Genomic DNA, 6,000 nt, shown 5'->3' on the forward strand with positions numbered 1-6,000 from the left:
AAATTAGAGAAGAGGCGCAATACGCGCACGTGACGTCATCGAGTTTCGATACGTGCGAAAGAACGAAACGAATATATCCACTGCGCGCACTTCAGTACATTGCAATATTTGAAATATTGTTTACTCTTTAATTCCTTAACCAGTTTTAATCCGGTTTTCACAAAAGGGCTTCTTTTTAATTACTGTTTACTGTAACAAGAGTAATGTACATAACCAAACATAAGAAAATAAGTTTTAATCCGGTTTTCACAAAAGGGCTTCTTTTTAATTATTATTTACTGTATCATACAATAACGTACATAATCAAACATAAGAAAATACCTTACTCAAGTCACTGTGATATAACAGTATAATGATCTCTAAGATCAGTCTAAAGATGTCCACGGCAAAAGATTTTTAGACTGACCTTCCTTGTTTCCTGCAACGTACTGATAGTTTTTTTTTATTTTTTTAAGTACAGACCCCGCAGTCCACACCGATGAATACCTGCGAACGGTATACTGGTTCTACCCAGCTTAGCGACTGCAGGGCCCTGGAGGAAGAGAGGAGAAATAGGGGGGAAGGGAAGGGAGGAAGTATTAGGATGGGTAGAGTGTAGTGGAGAGGAAATGTTCGCGAGTCCCTCATAGGCTTCAATGTGTCCAACCAAGAGGTATACACACTGCACTGTGTGCCTAGGGCAGTGACAAATGTCCCCCGAGCATGGGCATGCATTCGTTGTGGACACCGAGCGCACAAGAATTACCTCGGGGAGGACGTACTGGCAGTTTGACGTCGAACAGCGCTTAATAATATCAGCCCTGTATTACATACTTGCCCACTGCTGAGCACGGGCCTCCTCTACTACTGAGAGGGATTAGGCCTTAGTGCACCACGCTGGTCTAGTGCGGATTGGTAGACTTCACACGCTTTCGAAATTCCTATAGAGAACTTCTCAGATGTGCAGGTTTCCTCACGATGTTTTCCTTCACTGTTAAAGCGAACGATAAATTTACAAAGAATACACACATGATTTTAGAAAAGTCAGAGGTGCGTGCCCGAACCGCGCTTGCCGGAACTTTAAAGACAGAAGGATCATTATACAATTTTATATTATAATAACTAATTGGCCTTGAAACAACAATAAATCATTTCTATCAATAGTTTCCAATAGCAAACCCTATTTGCTTTGAAAGGCGGTCACAGCTGCCGTCTGGAAAGTTTATAGATGTAAAATGATATTGAAATCAATCTGCCTTTTATGTATCGAATATTCAATTTGGGTAAACTCGTACAGTCGCTAATTTATAAAATGGTTTGACACGAGAAAAAACATCATCTATGGGCAAAATTTAAATGATATTCTCGATTTAATATAATATACTAGTTGGCTAGGATTGGAATTTTTGTTCTCAGTGTTACAATGTGCCTGCCTCCTACAACACAAGTGTGTACACAAATTACGCCCTTGTCGTGTTAGAAATAAAAGCGTTAGTATACTTATATTATCATACGAAGGTACTTTACCAGCGATATATCTCCAATGTTTGAAATTGAAACAAAACCAAAAATTCCAAACGATCTAAAAGCGCTTCAAAACATATTTTAATGTCCTATGTTCAACGCTTAAGCATTTCGATGGCCCAGTGAGTTGGAATTAAATGCTATCTAACACAAAATACGAACGTTGGACACTCGACAGTAACATATTAGCATCGCTCGGGAGCAGTGGCTCGCAAGCAGCCTGTCGCGCTACTGGCATGGGTCAGGACAGTTCGAAGCTGTTTCGCCGCTATTTCACTTTTTCCTAGAATTTGCTTTGTTATTTATACCAATCTTCTTGTCATTCAATTGAAAATAAAACATCTAGCAGCATTTTTCCGAGAAATTGCTACCGCGTGGAAATCGCTAGCAAAATCTGATTTATAATAGTTTTGTATAATGTTTTTATTATACCCTGTAAGTTACGTACTGTCTCTAAGGCTTCTCACAATACTCATAAGTATCGTTCATAAGAATCGATCAGATATTTATTTTTTATTAAAAATTACAAGTCATCTTCATTGTTCTTTTATCATCTCAAGCGAATTGCAAACCTTTAAGAACTTTATTACCTTTTGTTCTTGCGTCATTCTTTACAACTCCATGACTCGTTAAAATGTTGCAAAATAATTAATAAAAAAATAAACTCTTATAGTCATAAGAAAAGCAATGCTTTGTCATACAATTACATTGTAGTTATCAGTAATTAATACGCCTTGTTGAAGTATACACACTCTACAATAAATGTACACAAAAATCAACTTTATACGTACATATATAAAGTTTTGTTTTGTTATAAGGGCGATTGGAAAGGGTACTCTGCCTCAATGACTCAAGGTAAATGTTGCATGAATATGGAAGTGGTATGATATCAGAAGTGCGGAACGATCTTACTGTTATGATATCAACTGTATGACAAAAAATTTAAGCTGAGAACACAGGAATCCGTTGCCAATTTTGGTTCAAGCTATTTTGTTGATACCTATAATAAAAAAGTATTTTTTTAAAAATGTACTTAAACCTTGTGATCAGACTATACTTGAATGTACTATAAGAAGTGAAGATGTATATCAACAAACATATCTATTCTATAATCAAACTTAATATAAAAGATGTAGGTATTTATAATAAAAAATAACAAGTCAATAACAATTTAAAAACTACATTAACATACACTTCACATTGCAAATGTAACGTAAAACAATACACGAGTCAAACAATCCACGTGCAAATTATTTTCACACGTTTGTAAATAAACATGTTTATTTTCAGCTCTGACGACACATATTGCAGACATGATTTAAAACAAACACAGTTGCTTTCTCGTAGTTGTCAAAGAAAACCAGCAGTTTCACCAACAAAGCTTAACAAGGCATTATATAAGGCAAGTCCAACTGCAAAGTCTACAGAGACGAAACGGAAGCGAATGACAAGAGTGCCTCGAAATAAGAATAAAGGAACTTAGTAAAGAATCACACCACGACTCTAGACTAATCGAAACAGACTAATCTAAATTATATAAAAGTCAAATGTTTGTTTCTTTGAACTTTAGATGCGCTAAAGTCTCGAATTACTTTACCAAAAGACAGCTTAAACTTTAAGGAGGAAGGTACATTTTGTCTCTGAAATAGACTTCGAAGCGAAGCCTCCAGTGAATGTTAGTACAACACATCGGTCAAGGGTATTAACAATGTCAGTACATTAACGTTTTGCGTACAACTGCAATGCGAATGACTCAGTGATCTCACACGTTTGTTTACCCATTAACAATACATAGTTCGAATGCCGCGACGTAATGTGATGCAAACGACCTGTGTTTTTATATATAGGTAGCTAACGGTTTCAGCGCAATACTATCCTGGACTTAAAGTAAATAATTAATTATAACCTACAATACAATAAAGTAATATGACGTCATAAAATTTTATAGAAGGCCGTAAATGATTTACTGTAGTAAGAAGCTTAAAAGTAAAACGTCTCGATCGTAATAGATCTATTTTTATATATAAAATCGTTTGGTGGTACTGTTATTTTTAAAATAAAATAGTTTTAATCTACAAAGGAATTTTAAACTTGAGCAGTTCTATAAATTCCCTGACCAACTTACTTGCAAAACGTTTTAAAATTAGTCTTAATTAAATTTTATTTTTAATCTCTCGGCTTTGCGAGAAGCCGCTATCCATAATACTCAATAACGCCAACGTAATGTTCTAACAATAGCAGTTGGCCTTAAATGACCCTGCAGCAAATAACAAAACGGTCCATAACATTTCACATAGAAAAAAGGGAACCTCTAAACAATGCCGACCTTCGATATTCCGAAGTAAAGTTTCCGTTAAATGATTCTTCAGCGGGAAGCGGCAATATATCTTCAGTAACTGCTAGACGCAGCTACGTCCATGTAATGGCGTCTTCATGTTTATGTTCTATACAGGAAACTTTTTTTTAGAGTAATATGACGTCATAAAATTTTATAGAAGGCCGTAGTTGATTTACCGCAGTATGGTAAAAGTAAAACGTCCCGATCGAAGTAGATCTATTTTCGTACAATAATTATATATTTTGAGTTACGACTCGGAGGAATACATCTAGTCCTTTGGTAACTGCTAGACGCTGCTATATCCGTATAATGATGTCTTCATGTTTACTTTTTTTTATAGAGTAATATAGACGTCATAAAATTTTATAGAAGGCCGTAGATGATTTACTGCAGTAAGAAGCTTAAAAGTAAAACGTCTCGATTGTAGTAGATCTATTTTTGTACAATAATTATTTAATTTCATTCACAACTTGGAGGGATATTTTAAGCAGTGCCAAAACCTTCATATACCCCGATTCCTACCGGCTTCCCTTTCATAATTTATATAAAATCTTAATCAACTTTGAACGATATGCAGACTGCATTTATGCATATTAGTACCTCTTAAGTCGTGTCAGATTCCCTTTTGGAAAATTACATTCTTCGCTGCTGATATCTAGTTCTTTAGTTACCGCTAGTGGCTCCTACGTCCGTATAATGACGTCTTCATGTTTATGTTCTATACAGGAAACTTTTTTATAGGGCAATATGACGTCATAAAATTTTATAGGAGGCCGCAGATGATCTACCGCAGTGGGAAGTTTAGAAGTAACTAACATTCTATCGGTGATGGATATGTTTTTGTACAAATATTTATTTTCAATTTTGATTAATGATTCAGACGACTGACACTTTTTTTTATGTTACTAGTGGAAGCTACCGCGGTGTATTGTGACTAAACTATTAATTTTGATGTAGTGACAAAATTATGTTCTGTCTTACACAAAAATAATTGATTTATTATAGGACAATATGACGTCATAAAACTTTATAGAATTCCCGTAAATTTAGTTACAGATGAGGAGTCTATAAAAGGATTACGTATTGATTTTGTACATCTATTTATATTTATTTCATGACTAAAAACTGTCGAACGCTCGAATTATTACAAAAGAACATGACATGATCACACTAAAACCTATTTGCAACGCTATAAGCGAACTGACTACCGAATTATTGTCGACGATAGAGTTACGAGGACAGTTAATGTTCAATGCATAATTTATTCCGTACCCGCAAGCCTTTGCGCAGTAATCCAATGGTTTGCACTAGGAAGTAAATTTACATTACATAACTGTCTTAGTTGGTGTTAAGATGACGAACCGTGATCTAGCGAGCAAATAACACAATTTAGATATGCATTTGAGATTTCGTGTGCGTGAGGTCTGGTTTACACTTTAGGCAAATATTAACTGTATGTCGGTCCAGGCGTGTAATATAGTTTGTACAAGCATCGGGTTTCCTCGTTATTCGGTGACAGTGGCGAAACGAAAGTTTCTAAAAGGGAACACAACACCACATTAGGTTCTGTAAATAAATTCGTTCTGCAAGGCGTCCTAATTTTAATTCGATTTTACATAAATTACGAAAGGGAAGCCGACAGGAATCGAGTTGTTAAGACTTCGCCACTGGGTGACACTATTCTCTTACCTCGTGTTTAGCTATAAATGGTCTTTGGATAACTATAAGGGTCTTAAACAAGCTCGTCTTAGTTGCAATTGTTTGGTATTGAGCATTGTTTTGGTAGCATGACGGATTTTACATCTCGACTGCCTCGGTGGCGTAGTTGTACTTCATGCGCGGTATGGTTGCGCTCTGAGGTGCTAGGTTCGAATCACGGGTCGGGCAAGGTGATATTTGGGTTATTCTGCTCATTATCAACCCGGAGTCTGGAATTTGTGCCCCATATGGCGATAGGCTCGCCCACTATCACATCATGGGACGGAACACACTTGGCGAAAAGTAGATGCCCTGGTTGCGCCTCTGCATACTGCTTCGGGGTCAAACGCAAGACGTCACGCTTCTATGGCCTACCAAGCACATGAATGTCGTACCTAATATTAATAAATGTTGATTTTATTTCCAATATTTGACATAGTGATGAACAAACTGATGCGGAT

This window comes from Manduca sexta, chromosome 13 (assembly GCF_014839805.1).
Source record: "Manduca sexta isolate Smith_Timp_Sample1 chromosome 13, JHU_Msex_v1.0, whole genome shotgun sequence".
In the NCBI taxonomy this organism is placed as follows: domain Eukaryota; kingdom Metazoa; phylum Arthropoda; class Insecta; order Lepidoptera; family Sphingidae; genus Manduca; species Manduca sexta.